Source organism: Nyctereutes procyonoides, unplaced genomic scaffold (assembly GCF_905146905.1).
Source record: "Nyctereutes procyonoides isolate TBG_1078 unplaced genomic scaffold, NYPRO_anot_genome, whole genome shotgun sequence".
NCBI lineage: Eukaryota > Metazoa > Chordata > Mammalia > Carnivora > Canidae > Nyctereutes > Nyctereutes procyonoides.
Window position 1 is genome coordinate 6,951,578 of NW_026575026.1, and position 20,580 is coordinate 6,972,157.

The 20,580-nt window shown below is 39.5% G+C and overlaps 1 pseudogene; it reads left to right on the plus strand.

Moving 5' to 3' along the window:
- Positions 1–17,739, plus strand: part of LOC129503291 (splicing factor 3B subunit 4-like) — a 47,160-nt pseudogene extending 29,421 nt beyond the window's left edge.
- Positions 17,740–20,580: the final 2,841 nt, after the last annotated feature.

Sequence of the window (20,580 nt, forward strand, 5' to 3'; positions counted from 1 at the left end):
GAAAAATGGATCAATCATTGACTTTCTTTCTTTCTTTCTTTCTTTCTTTCTTTCTTTCTTTCTTTCTTTTTCTTTCAACTATACCCTTTCCTCTGGCTCCCAACATACCACATCAGCCTCCTTCCCTCCCTGGAAAAGAACAGAACGCTTTCACTGGCTCAAAAGTGTGAATCACTGTGACAAAGGTGGATAGATATAATCAGTGCAGAGAAGAAACAGTGTTTGGATAATCTATGAACCTTAAGATAATGCTTGCTCAAGAGAACTTTGTTCACTGACTGTATAGATCTTTGAAGATAGTATGAACTGAGTGAAATTTAATAACCCACTGACTCCTTAAAACTGGAAAGATGGAAGGTCTTGGTACTCTTGGTTGCATCTTTCTTTTCCTACTAAAGACAGTTCTTTCCCATAGACCCTACTTAGAGTTTTGCAAGAAAGTTGACAATACCCATGACCACCATTTGATGTGATTGGCACCTGTGGTTTATCTTGTTTGCCTGGGCAAGGTTTGGGAAAGAGGCTGGCCTAAAATTAAATTAATACGGAAATTAAATTGATTAGTAAGGCAGCCAGGAAATGGATAGTGTTAATATTTTAATAGGGGTGATAACACTGGCCTCCAGAAAGAGTTCACTTATTGACCCCTCTGGCTTTTTTTTATTTGAAGTGGTGACAAAACATACCCTTCATTAATCAACTTAACTACTTGGTTTGTCATTCCAAGGCCACACTGACATAATGAATGAAGTCTGTCTTTTGGAGCCCTGCTATGACACTGTTAAATATAGAAAGGAATTTGGCAAATATACCCGTGGAGCATTCTCATATTAAAAAACTAACACCATCATTTTATTAGAGCCCAATATCAGCAAAAGAGCAAATCTCCAGGGCATTTTCTCTGTGTGTTAGGAGCCACCCTTGCCAATCAAAGTATTGGGGCCTATTTCATGAAACTGCTTTGTAGATGAAACTCTCTGTTAAAGTACTCCTTTGCCTTTAAGCTCATGAGTAGAACAAACCAAATACAGAAGAGTCTTTCCCTGTGTTAACACAACACATTTCAGCATCTTTATTCATCTCTACTTCTTTTTTCAGATGGTACCAGTGGTTAGAGTTGCTCTCAGAGCTCAAATTTACAAGGGGGACAAGTAGCAACTACTTGAAAATTTTCAATCCTATGAGTATTGAATGTCCAGAAAATATGCAGAAAGAAGATAAGAATGAAGTTGTGGTCAAGAGCTATTTGTCAGGATAAATAAGGGCTTGGTCAAGCAATGAGAAGGCCCTAAAAGAGAAAGTGGTTAAAGGATATTGAGATCTAGAAGCTTATAATCCTGTTCACTAAACATTATCGGATGAATGAATGAATGAAAATGTCCATTCAGGTGAAGAAGCTACCTCTGGAGGCATCACTTTTTATACCATAGGAGGAATGCTGGGCAAACTCTTCAGGTATCCTGGCCAGAAAACAAACTGCTGTCAGATAAAGTTTCATGGATTGGCAATCAGTAGAGGATGACTCCTGAACTAAGGTCCAGTGTGGATTATAAGGTGGGAACAGAAGAAAATATGACAGGGATCCTGTTACCAGAACATGGGTCCAAGATGGAGGCTTCTATCACAACTACTGCATCTCTTCTTTGGCCAGGACTAAGAGCATAGGCTTTGGATTCAGGAAAAAAAGTTTCAGCTTCCCCATCTGTTCGCTAACAATAGTCTGGTGATAGTAACATAGCCTCTTTGTATGTAAAACATGTAATGTGCCTAAGACCGTGCCAGACTTACTCTAAGTTGCACACAAAAAAAGGCAGTTGTTGTTGTTGTTGTTGTTGCTGTTATTTCAAGAATTATAGGAGGCTTCCACATGCCAGACACATCATCTCATTTGGCCCACCCAACACACCTTGAGGTAGTACTATTGTTACCACACACTTATACATGAGACAAGGGAGACCCCAAGAGATTATGTAACTTGTCCAAGGTTACACAATTCGTACAGGAGGAACTGGTATTTCAAACTAGTTTGTCTGACACTAGAACCTTTGCTCTTATAATATACTGACCCTTGAAAATATGAAACCATAATTGAGTCTTGAATCTATTTTGGACCCCTCCCAGATGATTCCTCAGAGGATGCTGTACATCACATATGGGGTTTATAGATAACCCCACGCTAACACTGACTTTTCTGCAATTACTAAAAGTCTCTCTAAATTAGCTCTACTCTAATCTGTTCCAAGTGGCATGTGAACATCTGGCTCTCTCTCAAGAGAACTCAAAACATATATTCCCACATAAGATTAGTGAGAAAAGCATTCAGCTATGCATGAGGATTCTTCTCTAACGACATCGGGCTTGAACCGAGGTCTGTTGGTCTCTAGGTCATCAAGGACGTGTATGATACTGTGTTCCCTACCCCCAGAGAGCCCAACTAAAGACCCTAGGATGAAACTAAAACCAGATTCAGAAACATTAAAACAAGGTTTGAGATGAACACCTGGGCCTGTGCTCACAGACAGCTTGGTTGCACTAGGCTCCAAAGCTACCCATCCAAAGGGAGAGGACCATAGATTTAACAAAAAAAAAAAAAGAGGAGATTCAAGATCTGTGATTCTGTGATTCCCCCAAATTCTTATTTCTGCAGCATTATGAACCTCAAGGTTTGTGAGGGTTTGGAAACTCAGAAGAACACCAGAAGTGTTGAGGGTCTTAGTTAAATCCAAAACTCTAAGTTCTTTCAGGAGACTGGTTAGGCTGAGGTTCAACAGCTCTACAACTCTAAGAAGACAACTATTTACCTCCAGGATCTAGTGAAGATATTTGATCCAAGCTAAAGAACAACTTTATTCCTCTGTAGTTTCTTAAAGGCTTATTGCAGCTCAACATGGGAGTCTGAACAACTGTAATCTCCAGCAAGCACTGACTGTAGTCCACTGCCTCATGTCACCACCTTCCCTAGAGGCTCCATCACCTTGGCTCTTTTAGAGTTGGAAGCCTCAGCCTCTGCCATACTCAGAGGAGACAACACTTGCTAGCATCCTTGGGGCCTATCTAAAATTTACCACCAAACTCCCTAAGCACCATCCTGTCTCTGCTGGGGAAATTGGACTGTGGTCCACAGCAATGGACTCAGACTATGGGGCAGCACAACCTTCAGAGTCTTCCCAGAATACTGGGGAATCAAAAATGAAGAATCGCTGAAGTTCCCAACAGCACTACTGAAGCCTCTCAGCCATGCTCAGTAACAGAGGAAGAAAATTCCTGGTCTCTAGGGCTTCTATTCAAACTAATACATTCAGTATTGTATTGAATGAGTTTTCTCAATCAGTGGTATTGAGAGGTTGAGAAAGCAAGTGGCATGGGAGGTACATAGAGCAGATGGCAGTGTCTAGTTGTAATGGAGCAAAGTTTAGAACAGAATTTGGGCCCCAGAAAGAGGACACAGAAACAAGGTATTTTCTTCCTCCTTCACAGAACAGCTTTCTCCCTTTACAGGGAAGCGACTGTCGGCAAGCATCAGAAGTACCGTTTAGTCAGGACCCAGGCCATAATGTAGTCTAATCTGGAACTGGGTGGATGGCAGGATAAGCAAGATGAGAAGGCAATCTCTAGTAGTAATATGGGAGTCCAGGGGTACAGTTTGGAGCAGCCACCCTAAGCTTTAAGTGTCTTTAAAGCCTTGGTCCTATCTTAAACTTTCAACAGAATATGCTTATATACATGTACTTTAATAGAAGATCTTTTGTATTAAAAATAATAATGAAATGAGAATTTTTAACATCTATATTCTGGAATAAAATAAACTTTCAGGGAAGACGATTCCCGTTTTTCTCTTGCAATTCCCCACACTCACTGGCACACTGTTTCGTATATGCAGGTGTATTCAGGCCTCTATCTGAGAGTCAGACATATAGTGAAGGCCCAGGCAAACTGGTAGGCAGTCCCCAGGAAACTTCATGGAGGATATCAATGGTTGTGCAGAACCCGGCAGAGCAAGGCATTTGGTAGCTGCATGAGGATCAAGTTTGGAGAGGAGGACTTCAGTTCTCGGAAGTTCTGACAAGAGGAAGTCAGGACCTTAAAATTCTGAGGACTGAAAGTAGCAAGTTAAGAATAGGAGGTATCAAGGCAAGGACAACCACTAGAATCAGGGAGCCAAACTGGATGGTTATTACATCGATAGCCTTCAACAAATCATACTTCCTGGTATTCACATCCTTGTGTCATATCTTCCCTTGAATCTGAGCTGCCCTGAGGCCTGGCAAAAGTAATGCCGTGTTAGATCTAGGACTAAGCCTTCAAAAGGTCCACAATTCTGCTATTGCACTCTGGGGGAAACTAGTCAAAATGTAAGAAACCTGACCACTGTGGACCACCTCACGGCGAGGAAGCCCAAACTGGCCACATGGAGAGGAACCCAGGAATCCTTCCAACAGAGGTGCCCTTGGCTGGCTGCCCCACTTGAGTATCAATCTGCCAGCTGTGTAAGTGAGCCATCTTGGAAGATAACACCACATGAGGCAGAATCATGCTGTCCCTGCCAAGTCATAGACAAAATGAAGAATCATAAGCAGGTTTTCCAGTTCTGCATGTAGGCATCTTAGGAGTTGCCACTCTGTCCTAAGAACACGTAAAAAGCTGAACAGACTAAAAAATCAACAACTCTTCTTGGATCCGTAGGAAAGGGGAGGACACAAGGCAAACTGCCGTCTCCAAGATTGGAGAGATCAATAGGAGAATACAGAGAATAACTATTGGAGGAGAGACTCCCAGGCAGATACCACCATGGGAACCAGCATCTGGATAGGAAAATCTGAACTGTAATTGAGGAACTGCTGGAGACTAAGTACAGACAACTCTGAGTTAAAGGCTGCAGGGGGATCCAGTCTTAGGAGGCTCCCCACAATATTGTGAGATTTAGCTCTAAGTGCTCAACCAGATTCCCATAGTAAATACAGGAGGAAAATCTCGTGTATCCAGTAGGGAGAGAGGAAAAGGAACCACTTTTAAATAGCCAGAGCACTCTGTTCTTAACAAGACCTGCCCTCAGGAGAAACTAGTTAACCTGCTAAGGTATTATTAGAGTCCAACTGACTTTAAGGAAGGGAAATAACCCAAATTCAGCTTTTCTAGTCTTTCATATGAGAGAAGGGAAGTACCCAATTCCAGCCCACTCTAGCATACTTGCCCTAAAAGGGGACCAAAAACAACAACAACAACAACAAAATCTGAGAAACACTTGTGAAGTTCATAGTCCAGAGATACAGACTCACTGAAAGATTGGACCCAAACACAGAATCATAGGATCATTAGAATGCTTCCTCCTGACCTTATACTTCACCACCACATTACTAAAGTCCTATTTACAGCAGTTTCTTTTACCCAGTATATCAAGGCCAGCTATTTAAAAAAAAAAAAAAAAATACAAAGCACACCAAAAGGGAAAAAAAAAATTTGAAGAGACAGAGTCATCATCAGAAACAGGGATGTTAGAGTTATTAGACACGGAATTTAAAACAATGATGAGTAAGATATTAAGGGCTCTAATGGATAAAGTAGACAGCACGCAAACCAGATGGGCAATGTAAGCAGAGAGATGGAAATCCTAAGAAAGAACCAAAAGAAATGCTGAGGTTTAAAAAAAAGAAAAAAAAAAAAAAACAAGAAAAACCTACTGTCAGCAAAACAAAGAATAATTTTGATGATGGGCTTATTAGTAGACTGGACACAATTGAGGAAAGAATCTCTGAGCCTGAGGATACATTAATAAAATCCTCAAAAGCCAAAAAGCAAAGAGAGTAAAAGACTGAAGAATCTTAAGCAAATAAACGATCGTTGTTTAAACTGAGTTTCAGGGAGAATGGGTAACTGGAGCACGCTGTGAAGACAGCCTCACAGAGCTGCCTGGAAAATAGAGTCCAAGTGGGAGAGAGGACCTCTCGATGCTTCCCGGGCTACTAATCTCAGGCTCCAAAAATTCTGCCTGAGAAGTTCCAGGGCAGGGAACTCAAAAGGGCTCCACTGCTCACTCATTTCCAAATGAGAACACCCGAATTTCTACAGAATCATTGTGGTAAACATGGAAGTTCAACAAGCAACTTACTGTAACTGACAAGCAATACAAATCTCTAGGCTTGTGGACTGCCACGGTGTTCAGAGCTTACTAGTTACCACGACATTCTCCACACCACACGTCCACCTGCATCGGAGTGGTCCTGAGCTGTCTCTGTCTGCAGTGCCCGACACACAAGTACACACATGCAGGTGCTTAATGGCCCATGGAGGACAGTGGTAGCAGAGACCATGATTTCTGGTTGGTTGGGGTCAGTCAACACCAGCTATGAAGCAACGATGGTAAAGGAAGTATTATTTAAAAATTCCAGCTAGGGAGACCTGGGTGGCTCAGTGGTTGAGCGTCTGCTTTTGGCTCAGGGTGTGATCCCATCTGCTCTCAGTGGTTTGAGTCCTGCATGGGGCTCCCCACAGGGAGCCTGCTTCTCCCTCTGCCTGTGTCTCTGCGTCTCTCTGTGTCTCTCATGAATAAATAAATAAAATCTTAAAAAAAATAAAAATTCCAAGTAGGCATACAACTGGTAAAGCTATGTGGGACAAGACATGAGGATTTTCTTTTCTTCTCACTATGCAAGAGCTGTGAACAACTGCAAAAGAGAGAGCAATCATCAACAGTCCATATTATAGGATGCAAAGTTTTGGAGGAAATATGCAAGATCTGTTCATCCCCCTGCATCCAGGCAGAACCAACCCCACTCCCCAACCTTTCTATACAAACCACTTCGAGAAAAGCACTAGGCATTATCCAGGAGGTAGCATCCATCCAGCTGAACCTGCTGTAACTGCTAAAACCAACAGGAGCCTTAGCCACAGGATGCCACTTCCATTGCCATGGAAATAGACAGGCTTTGGGCAAATTCAAAGTACATGCTTAAAAATAATTTTGCAGCTTCCTTTGAACCAAGATATATCGTCAGCTGATATACATTTTAGAGCCCCCGTTGACATGTGCCTGGAGAAGGGGCGGATTAATAATAGCTTCCATTTCTTTAGTGCTTTTCATCCCAAAGGATCCCAAACAAGAGAAATAAGCTGAATCTTTTCGTCTTGTTTAAAGGAAAAACCCTAGTGAATTTCAAAGCAATCCTAAATACTAGAACTAATTACAAAGAAACTCACTTTTTTAAAATGTCAGGACATAATTATTATTTTCTAAAACTTGAATAGTATCCACATTGCTCCTGAGAGCTTACAAAGAAATACCACCATCACCGTCTCAGAAGGCTATCATCTCTTTCCAACAAAGACAACAGTTGCAGTGCCAGGAGATTTAGAGACATTATGGGTTGAAGAGATAAAAATAATAATAATAATTAACAATGGCACAGGAAGCTCCATCTGGAGCATCTGATAACACAGTAGGAGATGGATACAGATGGGAAAAGGTGGGTGGCACAGGGTAGAGCTTGTCCCAACCTCATTGGCATGGGACCCCAGACATACTCGATTAGGGTGAGTGAGGCTTGGTTCTTTCTACTCCTTGTAGATTCCAATAGAACTATTCAGGCCAGAGCCAGCATGTTTTACCGGTGTCCGGGAAATCTGGGCTCTAGATCACAATATTATTCTAGCTGGCATCATGACAAAGTCGATAATACATTTACCAGTGTTTGATAATCCTGGATTAATATAGCTTTTCATTCTCTAAAGTACAGATTCTTTCTTAGCTTTAACCTAATCAATTTGCATATACTTCCACATAGTAATTCCAGGCACAATGCTGAGCGTTCTGCCCTGATTGACAGTTAATTAGAACCTTCAGATGTTGGCAGGTGTCGAGATGAAAAAACATCATAAACCCAGTTACAGCACTAACAATGGCTTTTTAATAATCCGTCTAAGTCATGCAGTTCCCAACCCTCTCACGCCTTTAGGATGAGTAGCTGCTCGATCCTGGAGGACTGCTGAGCAAGGAGGACCTCTGCTGTTAAAAAAGAAGCAACGTCTACAGAGGGACAGGTACAGTGCCCTTCTGAAGAGGAAAACACAAAGGAGCTTCCAGTAGGATGCTCACAAGGAACTCAGAATTTTTTTCTTTTTTTATCAGTTTGTTTTCCGTTCACAGAGATGCCAAACTGGCGGGAGATGGACAGACACACCCCCACCCTCCCATCTGCCATGGTTAGTGAATATGGTCTTTTGATGAATAAGAAAAGTAAGCGGTGGAGAAGATAAAATTATCTCATTTGGAGAGAGAATATGCTAATCACATCGGGACTCTAAATGAAGCCATTCTTTCCCTTTAGTGTCATAGTTTGAGATTTTAGTGTACACGCCTCACTTAATATTCATCCTGAGGACGATGTTCTCAGCGCAGGATAGATGTATAAAGGGAAGAACTTTCTCCCAGTGTGTCACTGGGAAGATAAAGGCTGTCATTACAACTGCCTTCACACATAGCCTCCCCCCAAAGAGGGTTTCATGAACTCCAAAGATATCTCCCCTTAACTTGATTTTTTCCAAAAAAGGTACTGATTGTACAAATCTTCATAGGGTAACTATTATTTGCATAGACTTGTGTTAGGTGCTGTAGGGATACAAAAGTATAAGAGGGAGCCTTTGCCTTGGAGAAGCTGTGAAGTATGATTTACATTGCATTAAAACAAATAATACAATAAAAGAGAAGCCTTACAGCGTGCTATCACTTAGTGCTAACAACATATTAAAACAGTAAATATAAGGAGCACCTGGGAGGCTCAGTTGGTTATGCCTCCGACTCTTGATTTTGGCTCAGGTCATGCTCTCAGGGTTGTGAGACTGACCCTGTGTCGGACCTGCACTCAATGCGGAGACTGCTTGGGATTCTCACTCTTTCTCCCCTTCTGCCCCATAGTCTCTCTCTCTCTCAAATAAATACATAAATCTTTTATTTTTTTTAAGATTTTATTTATTTATTCATGAGAGACACAGAGAGAGAGAGAGGCAGAGACACAGGCAGAGGGAGAAGCAGGCTCCAAGCAGGAAGCCCGATGTGGGATTCAATCCCCAGACTCCAGGATCACGCCCTGGGCCAAAGGCAGGCGCCAAACCACTGAGCCACTCAGGGATCCCACATAAATCTTTTTAAAATAGTATTATTCATTCAACAAAATTAGAGAACTCTGAAAACTGAAAACGTCAAGGGAAGCTTTAAAAAAACAGATCCTTGAAGATAGATAAGATTTGAGTTAGCCATAAAAAAAGGAAATATTCCAAGTTGGAAGCTGAGGTAGGATTTACCTGGATAATGACAGTGGGGTAGGAAAATAAAGGCTTGTTTTAGGGACTAGGAATAATTAATTCAGCCTTGCTCAAGAGATGGAGTCCTTTGGAGCCAAATTTTGAGGCTCATTAATGCCTAATTCAATGATACCCAGGTATTTGGAATGGTACATCTTATTAGAAAAGATTTTTTAAATTTATTTATTAATGAGAGATACAGAGTGAGAGAGAGAGAGAGGGAGGCAGAGACACAGGCAGAGGGAGAAGCAGGCTCCATGCCGGGAGCCCGACGCGGGACTCGATCCCGGGACTCCAGTATCGTGCCCTGGGCCAAAGGCAGGCGCCGAACCACTGAGCCACCCAGGGATCCCCCTTTTTGTTAATCTTTGAATAACACTTTATGACATAGCAATTCAAAATCTGGCTCTACACATTTTATTTTGATAATCGACTTTAGCGGCTGACGTAGATGTCAAAAGATATCCAGTGGATTTTTTTCTTTACTTTTAAATAAAGAAGGAATTGCAAAAGAATTTATCATTAAGCTCAGCAACATTCTATATTTTGTTAAGTGTCAAATGCTTTAAATACAATTAAAATATTAGTAGCCACTTGACTTCATTTTTTGAAGTTAGAGACCTTGATGCTCACAAAGCTTAAGTGCAGGACTGTGCACCTGCATGAGCTTTTCCCCCACAATGTATATATCTAAAAAGGTTGCAGAGGTGAGGTAAAGGTAAGATATTTTGGCTGTAACTAAGACAATGTTCTTTTCCACACTGATTTTTCTATTATATGTCCTTTGTGCTACAGGGAATATAGGTGGATGCAACCATTTTTGGGATCTGAATAAGGGGAAGTAGAATTGGGAATACATTTAGCTTGAGTTTAGTGGAATGTCTTTATGTGATTCTTAAGCTCTTCCATGTGTAGTTAGGTGATCACTAGCCAACCCAGTAGAAGGTGCCTTCCAAGAATGTTCCTGCCCACTCTACTGACTCACGTGTGGTTGTGATGTGACGTGCACAATCAGAGGTCATATAACAATATGGATCTCTTCTATGGCCAGTGTCACCCAGTGTCAAAAATATGTGGAAGTGAAGAGAAACAATGTGTGAAATTCTGGAACCAGAAGCTTCTCTGTGAAAAATTCTTCCAGTCATCAGATATGTAACATTATAAGCAAACCATTGGGTTCTCATTAGAAATTCTTCTGTCAAAAAAAAAAAAAAAGAAATTCTTCTGTCACCATATTCATTTTTAAACAAGTCATAGGTTTTTGTTTTCTCTCTATTGTATTCACATGAAACAGAATTTGTTATAATTCTTGTGTTTGTGAGGCACTGATTGTATAGCAATACTACAATCAGTATGTCTATGTGTGAAGTCACATAGTTTATGTATGCCATCTATCAGAGTCTATTGCATGTATCTTGTCCTGATGAAATCTGGAAGGACCAGATAAAGTGGTTTTTATTGTTTTGCTATGCAAAATAATAAACAATTGTTTAGCAAAGCAATTAAAGAACAGGTGTTCCTATAACAGAACTCCTACACATTTGTTTATTTAATAGGCCAAAATATATAGCATAAGAATAATTTGATTATACAGTTATGTAGCTCACTGCAACATGAGGGCATTTTTTAAAAAGCATTTGAATTTGCTCTGATCAATTGGTATTATTGGTTCAGAGAGCATTTCAAGTTAGTCTTTCTTACGTGACAAAATATTAACCTCCCCAAAATCTTGCAGCCCAAACATTCACAAGATAAAAGTTTCTCCAAATTTGACTACAGTCCTAAAAATCTGTATAACACTATTAGTAGCAAATTATTGATAATAAAAACAAGTTTTGATCACTTATGCTAAAGTATGAGTACCCTTAGAAAATACTACAAGGTAATTATGATACAAAGTAATTATGATACAAATACAATTAAGTATTCAAAGAAGATGTAGCTAAAAAAATAGTAAGACGCTATTACAGAGGCATGTCAGCAATTCATCTATAAAAACGCTGTTATTTTTCTGGATTTTATGTTGTTTGTGGTATTTTCTGCTTTTTAAGCTGAGTAATTTGTTGTGATTTCTTCTCATTCTAAATAAATGTTCACTTTCACTCTTGACTTTGCATTTACCATTTTGTGTTTTTTTTCCTTAAAGAATCCTCCAAAACTAACTGAAGTTCAAGCTCCACAAAATTGGAATATATCCTTTTTAGGTGCACAGTTTACACATCTTGCTAATTTAATGGCTTTGTACTATCACTAACTAAAATCTCAAATACAATAAACGCTTAAAGTGAAATGTATTGTTAAATATAAGGATATGAATTTTTGTTTCAAATTGTCATTTCAGTAATTTTGAATCTTTTTGATCAAATTGTTGTCAGATCTTATTAGTTGCACTTTTACTACATAATATGGCTTACAAAGTCATATTAAGAATTGAAGTAATAGCTTGACTTTTTTTTTTAAGATTTTATGTATTTATTCATGAGAGACACAGACAGAGAGAGAGAAACAGAGACACAGGCAGAGGGAGAAGCAGGCTCCATGCAGGGAGCCTGACATAGGACTCGATTCTGGGTCTCTAGTAACAGGCCCTGGGCTGAAGGCGGCTCTAAACCACTGAGCCACCCGGGCTGCCCCTTGACCTTTTTTTTGTTGTTCTCTTACATGTGCAGTTACCATTCTCTTCAATCTGCTTTCTTTCCTAAATCTTCTTAAGCCTCTTTCATATTCATGAAACCATACAATCAATAAATCATAACTAGATGCATCTAAATAGAAAAACATCAAAATATGCTGGAAGTTAACCCAAAAAATAAGGGAACAACTGCTATACTCTACTTTGAAACTTAATTACTTCAAGATATCTCAGGTATCGTGAGTGGTGAGTGGTATGATCATGGGACATACAGTCTGAAAGGCAGTTCTTGTATCAATCGGTATATGAGACATTTATTTTCTTTTTTACCTAAAAAAATATATATTTCTTTATGTAGTATAGGGATAGGAACAAAAAGTTCTGCTATATTCTTCCAGTTGTCTTTTACATGCCCTTGGTTGTACCCACCTCACTTTGGAGATTACTGGCTGAGTTAGTAGGTTTGAATCTCTCTTAGAAAAAAAACATTGAGGGCATCCCGGGTGGCTCAGCAGTTTAGCACCACCTTCAGTCCAGGGTAATCCTGGAGACCCAGGATCGAGTCCCGCATCCGGCTGCTTGCATGGAGCCTGCTTCTCCCTCTGCCTCTCTCATGAATAAATAAATAAATAAATAAATAAATAAATAAATAAATAAATAAATAAATAAATAAAATCTTTTTTAAAAAAATTGATATTTGAGCAGGGTAGAGACACTAAAGTGATACTTTTGGAAAATTAGTTTATTTTTTTTTATTTATTTATGATAGTCACACACACAGAGAGAGAGGTAGAGACACAGGCAGAGGGAGAAGCAGGCTCCATGCACCGGGAGCCTGACGTGGGATTCGATCCTGGGTCTCCAGGATCGCGCCCTGGGCCAAAGGGAGGCGCCAAACCACTGCGCCACCCAGGGATCCCTGGAAAATTAGTTTATTGATGCTATCCAAGATGGATTGAACAGTAGAATTTGAAGGTAGAAAGATAAGTTAGGAGGCCAATGCAATAACCCAAAACTGAAAGGTTGTAATGAAAATTAGTAGTGTGGAAATGAGAATAAGAAAAAAGAAACAAAACCAATTGACCTGATAAAAGACAATGAACAGAATTTACTATGTACTCACTTTCCAGACAGGTTTTAAAGTTGTGGGTAGGCTTAGGACATTTGATGAACTGGTATGTGTCCTATGGTTACATCATATATCAAATTACCAGATTGTCTGTATGTCCTCTGGGAAAGCAGGGGGTTAAAATGCCACAACCACACAAATAAACATGCTAGTGAAATTAAAGCAGTGCATACAACATATGGGACTCAGCTGCCTAATTAAAATCTTAGTGAGCCAACAACGGCCTAAAACCATAAGAGCTCAGTGACTGCCAAAAGAAAGCAGCAAATTACACAGTCAGAGTAGAAACATCTCAAATTTGTCCCAATTGACACTATCAACCAAAAATTGGCAAAATTTTAAATACCACTTCAAAATGGCTCAGTCAAAACTATCCAAAAGTTATATCAAATTTTAGACCCAAATAATGATTTGACACAAAACATCTGGAACAGTATATAAGACCATTTACCATGAGAAAGAATACCATCTCACACTACTTCAAAATGTCTATATTATTAAATACATATTTTGCATTTATTTTATTTTTATTAATATTTTAGAGTATATACCCAGGGGTTAATTTAACTTAATAAATTTAATTTAAAAAAATAATAAATTTAATTTAGTGCATACGCAGGGTTAAATATTAAATGAAATACCTCTAATAAAATCTTTGTCTTGCCCTGCAACTACTCAGCCTCCCAATCCTTCTCTCTCTAATCATATTTAAATAATTTAATGACTATATAAAAATCTTTAGAAAAATATATTTTTGCCTTTAACATCTTTGGTCATGATATTTTTGCTTTACACTATGGGAAATGAAGATTTTTCTATTTTATACCACTTCCAGCCTAGTTTCCCCCACTCTACACAATAGCCCCATATCCAGGGGTATGTTGGAGCCTACTTGTGCCAACTTGCAAAAGCTAATTGTTTTAGGAATTTTACAAGCCAATTAAATGTTAAATATAGCCATTATTAAAAATTAAATTACATGAACTTATAACTAAATAAATTATATTAAAAGTAAAGATAATGAGGGGCGCCTGGGTGGCCCAGTTGGTTAAGCTTGGTTTCAGCTCAGGTCCTGATCTCTTAGACCGTGAGATTGAGCCTGGAGTCAGCCTCTGTGCTTAGCAGGAGTCTGCTTGGATATTCTTTTCCTCTGCCTCTTCCCTAGCTCTCTCTCTTTTTTTTCTCTCTCAAATAAACTAATAAATATTTTTTAAAAAGTAATGAACATCAAAATTTAAACTTCCTAATTATGTTACTACCTTTTACTATTATCTATGCTGTTGAAGTTACTTACATTTAATGTAACTGTATGGTAGAAATACTATACAGTGCTATGCTACCACCGGTAGCTTCCCAACTCTGTGTTCAGTGGCACATTGATAGCTTGATATTGATGATGGTGGAAGCATTTCACTGTTGAAATCAGCAGATTACAAATCTGGGCTTTGATTTATTGGTTGGTTAATTGTCTAGACTTTAGACTCAGGAAAATAATGGAGAAAAGCTTAATAATTTAGGTATAACTTAAAGTATATTACATCTCTACCCATTACATGGTGAACAGAACAAAAAATGAAGGAGTACTTTTCCGGTATTCATTTCAGCAAAGAAGTTGTTTATGTCATTAGCAAATGAGTGCAGTTCTGACATATGTTTTCATTGTTTCATTTTTCTTACTTTTTTTTTAAAGAGTTATTTTATTTATTTGAGAAACAGAGAGAGCACAAGCAGGAGGGGCAGAGGGAGAGTGACAGGGAATCTCAAGCAGATTCCACACTCAGCACAATCTGATGCAGGGTTTGATCTCACGGCCCTGAGATCATGACCTGAGCCAGACTCAAGAGTTGGATGCTTAATGAGTGGACCACCCAGGTCCACCCTCATTTTTCTTACTTGTTAAGATAAAAGAAAGTTCAACATACATATCAGAAGTATATTTATTTGTCAGTCACAAACATAAGTTAGCTATGGTTCCAAGAATTCAGCAAAACTCAACAAAAGCACAATGTGAGAATCAATGACTTTATAGAACTTACTATAAAGAGTCTTGTATATTTCGTTATTTGTAAATGGTGGGCTACATATATATCCTTTATACAAGTAAAAGTTATCATAAATGTATGTATGTATGTAGATATATGTGTATTTTAGAGTAATTTGTTAAATGTTTACCAGTACACTATTGGTTGTATTTTAAATGAGTTTATAAATAATATTTGCATATAAATATTGTTCACTGAAGAAACAGACGTTTCTTTCTTGGATGCATGTTTTTCCTGAAGTTTCGAATTGCCTTCTTTTTCCTTCTTGTAAAATCTTTATTATAATTATTCTCCATTTTTATTTCTAAAAACTCTATTGAATCAGTAATATTATGCTGTGTCTTAGAGGTATGGGGAGAAATAACCTTCCAAGCCCTCTGGCATTTTACTGCAATTTGAATACATGCTAGGCCTCTGGCAAAAGAGTTACCCTGGGACTTGATGACTCCTTTAAATTTTATATCTTAAATCTTCTTTCTTAAGTTTCTTCTTTTGTTTTGCTAGAAAACTTCCTCAATAAATTTCTTAAAATAAATTTAAGAAATTCTCTCACAGTTTGTGAGATAAATTTCTCAAATCCTTGGACATCTTAAAAATCTTTATTCTGTTAGCAGTTTTATTGATAGTTGGTTAGGTATAGAATTCTAAGTTTGAAATAACTTTCAAAAAAAAAAAGAAATAACTTTCAAATTTTAGAGTTATTCCTCTATTGCCTTCAAGCAATAGGTTGCCTTAAGAAATTCAGTGACACTTTGAGTACTTCCTCTTTGAAAATAATCTAAATTTTCTTTTTGGAAATTTAAAATATTTTCTCTTTTTCCCAAGCATATTGCAGTACAATATCTATGTGCCTTAATATGAGTCTTGCATTCATTTTAAAAAGCATTCAAAGTGCCCTTTGACCTAGAAATCTGCTATACATCAGCTTTGATATTACATATTTGTTTTATTCCTCTTTTCTGTTTAGTATTTCTTCCTAGAACGGCAATCAGTTGACTGCTCCTTTAAGCTGCTTCTCCCCCATTTTCTTTTACTTTTTGTAATACTGAGAGATTTTTGTCTAATTGATTTTTTTCAGCCATTACATCTTAATTTTTCAGGAGATCCTTCTTGTTCTCTTTTATCTTTTCATTTTATCCTGCTCTAGTTTTATAAGAAAGTAGCATCTTTCTTATTACTCACTATAATTTTGGGGGCCTGGGTAGCTGGTAGTGATTGAGCGTCTGCCTTCAGCTCAGGTTGGGATCCCAGGTCCTGGGATCGAGTCCCACAAGGGGCTTCCCACAGGGAGCCTGCTTCTCCCTCTGCCTGTGTCTCTGCCTCTCTCTCTGTGTGTCTCCCATGAATAAATAAATAAAACCTTTTTTAAAAAAAGAATATTCTTTCACCACGGCGGCCGGGCGGATCTCCGAGGGGAGCCAGGATGCCACTGCCTACATGGGGGGTCTGGATGAGAGGCTTTGCGAACCCCTGCGGTGGGACCTTGCTCTCCAGGCGGGGCCAATAGCACCCACACGCCACAGGATAGAGTCACAGGTCAGCACCAGGGCTCGGGCTTTGTGGAATTCCTGAGGGAGGAAGATGCTGACCACGCCATCAAGATGATGGACATGGTCAAACTCTATGGAAGCCAATACGATGAGCAAGGCATCGGCTCCCAAGAACCTGGATGTGGGGGACAACATTTTCCCTGGCGATCTGGACCCAGAGATTGATGAGAAGCTGCTTTATGATACTTTCAGCGCCTTCGGGGTCATCTTACAACCCCCTAAGATTATGCGGGACCCTGATACAGGCAACTCCAAAGGTTATGCCTTTATTAATTTTGCTTCATTTGACGCTTCGGATGCAGCTATTGAGGCCCTGAACGGGCAGGGTCTCTGAAGCCGCCCCATCACCGTGTCCTGTGCCTTCAAGGGCTCCAAGGGGGAGCACCTCGGCTCGGCAGCTGACCGACTTCCAGCCCCCAGGACCCCCTCTCCCAGGTTGACCGCCCTCATCAGCTGTTTGTAGATGCACCCCCTCCACCTTCAGCCCCCAGTCCTGTCCTATCATCCTTGGGGTCTGGGCTCCCTCCACCAGGCATGCCTCCTCCTGGGTCCTTCCCACCCCCAGTGCCGCCTCCTGGAGCCCTTCCACCTGGGATACCCCCAGCCATGCCCCTGCCACCTATGCCTCCTGGGGCTGGAGGACACGGTCCACCATCAGCAGGAACCCCAGGGGCAGACATCCTGGACATGGACACTCGCAGCCTCACCGAGTGGGACGCCCCATCTAGGGATGTCTCAGATGCAGTTGGCCCACCATGGCCCTCATGGCCTAGGACACCCACATGCTGGGCCCCCAGGCTCTGGGGGGGCAGCCACCACCCCGACCACCACCTGGAATGCCTCATCCTGGCCCTCCTCCGATGAGCATGCCCCCTCGAGGGCCTCCTTTTGGATCTCGCATGGATCACCCAGATCCCATGCCTCCACATGGGATACTTGGACCTCCTCCTCTACTGCCTCCTCATGGATACACTGGGCCTCCATGACCCCCACCCTAAGGCTGCCAGTGGGGGCCCCTGCCTCCACCCAGACCCACCCCCTGGGCCTCCAGTTCCCCCTCGTGGCCCACTCCGAGGCCCTCTTCCTCAGTAATTTCTAATTCTCTCACCTCCTGTTCTGTCTTATCTTCCTAATATCTTTTCAATTCCTTGGACCAATCAGATTTGCTGTAGCTCCCTAGAGCTAAGGCTCTAATCCCTCTCAGGTCTTTTTTTTTTTTTTTTTTTAGTGTAATTTTCACAGGAGGTTTTATTATTATTTCTATGTTGGTCCTAAGTGTTTTGCAAATGCACAGAGAAAATAAAACTAAACTTCTTTATAAATAAATAAATAAATAAATAAATAAATAAATAAATTTTGTTTTGTCTTCTGAAGTTCTCTGCAGTATTACTGTTCCTCCGTATTTACGTTGTCTATTTGTTTATTTCTGTCTCTTCGTTCACAAAGCAAACTTTCTACAATTTTTTGCTGTTCCTTGGTTTCCATTCATATTGACAAGTGGCACACACACATTTAAAAAATGGTTGGAAGTTCCGTATATAGTAACTGTTTTAACCAATGGATTTCTCTTTGTGGTAGGTAGGCAAGGACATGTCCACAGGAAGAGGCCAGCATGTAGAGATCTAGAAAAGTTCAAGTACTTTTTTTCTTTTATATTTTAAGATTATTTATTTATTTATTTATTTGAGAGAGAGCTCATACACAGAGGGAGAGGGAGAGAGAGAAGCAGACTCCCCGCTGAGCAGGGAGCCTGATACAGGGCTCGATCCCAGGACTCTGAAATCATGGTCTGAGTCAAAGGCAGATGCTTAACCAACTGGGCCACCCAGGAGCCCCAGAAAGTTCAATTTCTTCAGGAAAGAAAGTTCTAATGGGGGAGTATGAGGAGTCATTTGCTGCTGGTGTTAGGCAATCAGTCTTTTTTAAGGCCCTACTCCTTACCTTCACTCTCCTCTTTATTTAGCATCTCTGAACCTGAAGCCTTTACAAAATTCTGTGGGCACAAATCAAATTTCTATAATTCTATGTCCTCTTTTGAAAACACTCAATGGTAAATTTAGCATTATACCACTTAGCAACAGCAATTATCTCTGTTCCATCTACTTGCTGATTCCAGAATCATGCTGAAATCTTTCTGATTTCCAACAATGGCAGAAGAGGTTATTTAGACCACCCTCCCAATGAAAACAACCAGAATTTCCAGGTCAAATATTTGCTCAGTCTTCTTTAAAGCATCAAAGAGGTTACAAGATATTAAGCAATTACCAGGCCAAAATTGAAAGGAAAGCAGAGACCAGAGAGAGAAGCCAGCACAGAAGCAGTATTGCCTTGATGGCATTTGACAACCCAGGGGAATAAAATAAAGGCCCAGGACATGAGATTCCAATAGGAGAAGTTCTCTTCAGTAAATTAAGGTTCCAAAGGACTACAACTTCATAGAACAGGGGAGCATCATCACCTGGGTGGATCAAGGAACCTGGAGCCATGAACACAGTTAAGGTGATCCCAGGCTGGTATTCACTGCTGCCTCATAGAAGAAATGCAGAACTTCTCTACAGAGAGCAAACAGGAAAAATAAAAAGAAATTCAGACTGAAAGAGCAGCACTGCAAAGAAAACAATAAATTTTAAAAATCACAAAAGCTTCCAGAGATAAGAAAGAAATTAACTAAAAATAAGTAACAGGCAGTTAGCTTCTCAACAGCAACATTGGAAGCCAGAAGATAGTGGAATCATATCTTTACATGCTAAAAGAGAATATTTGCCAACAGGAATTCTACAACTAGTAATTGTTCAAGAATAAAAGCATAATAAAGATATTTTAAGAAAAGCAAAAACAGAGACACTTCGCCACAAATAAATCTTCAGTAAAGGAAATTCTAAAGAGTATACTTCAAGCACAAGAAAAGTACTTCTAGATAGAATGCTAAAGAAGACAAAAGAAATAAAGAGCCAAATAAAGTGGTAAGTACATAGATAAATCTAAAAAGACATTTTTATAAAATAACAATAGAAATATCCTTTGGGTTAATGAACTCATACAATAATACCACCTGTCCAAACAAGAATGACATATTTGAGGTTAAAGTGTTCTAAGGACCTTTATTGTCTAAGAAGACAATACAGGTATTGATTACTGTTAGACTTTGATTAATTAAATATTCATGTTGTAATTTCTAGGGAAACCACTAAAGGAATAGAAATAGAGCATACAATTTCCAAAAACAATTAAGGTAGAAATCAATAACAAAAAGACAACTAGAAAATATGTTTGGAAGGTAAGAAATAAACTTTGAATTTTGCATTATTGAAGAGGAAATCGTAATAGAAATGGGAAATTATTTCGAACTACAATAGAGTTACTACATCAGAACTCTTCCATCTTGGAAAGGCTAGCAGTTCAACCTTAGAAAGGTAGATCCCTCTGCCACATTAGGAATGTGGGACTTCTCCCATTGGAGAATGGCACCCCATTCTCTTTGACGCTGCAGAGTGTGAGGAGTTTTTATTACTTTCAGTTTAGAGAAGTCTCTAGAAGAAAAAAAGATGAACACATGTTTCAATCAGCCAGTTGTAGCAAAATTCCATTAAAACAGCTATAAGAACACAATCTGATGCACTATTTCTCCCTTTTTTCCTTTCTTTAGGCTTTTCCATTTTTACCATTTAAATAAACAAACAATCCCTACCCAGTTTTTTTTTCTTTTCAAACACAAGACAGATTCATTTCCAAGCCATCTATATTGCTCAGAATTTTTGTTATTTTGAAAGACCTTCTAAGTACAAAAGTCCACTTCTTTTCATTATAGGATTTCATTTATACTTAAAATACTTTTATAAGCACCCTTAAATGCACTTTTAAAAAATTCTTCCTCCGTTAACCCAGGTAATAAAAACAGTTTTCTTACAGTGAAAACCAGCTGGTATCTACCTT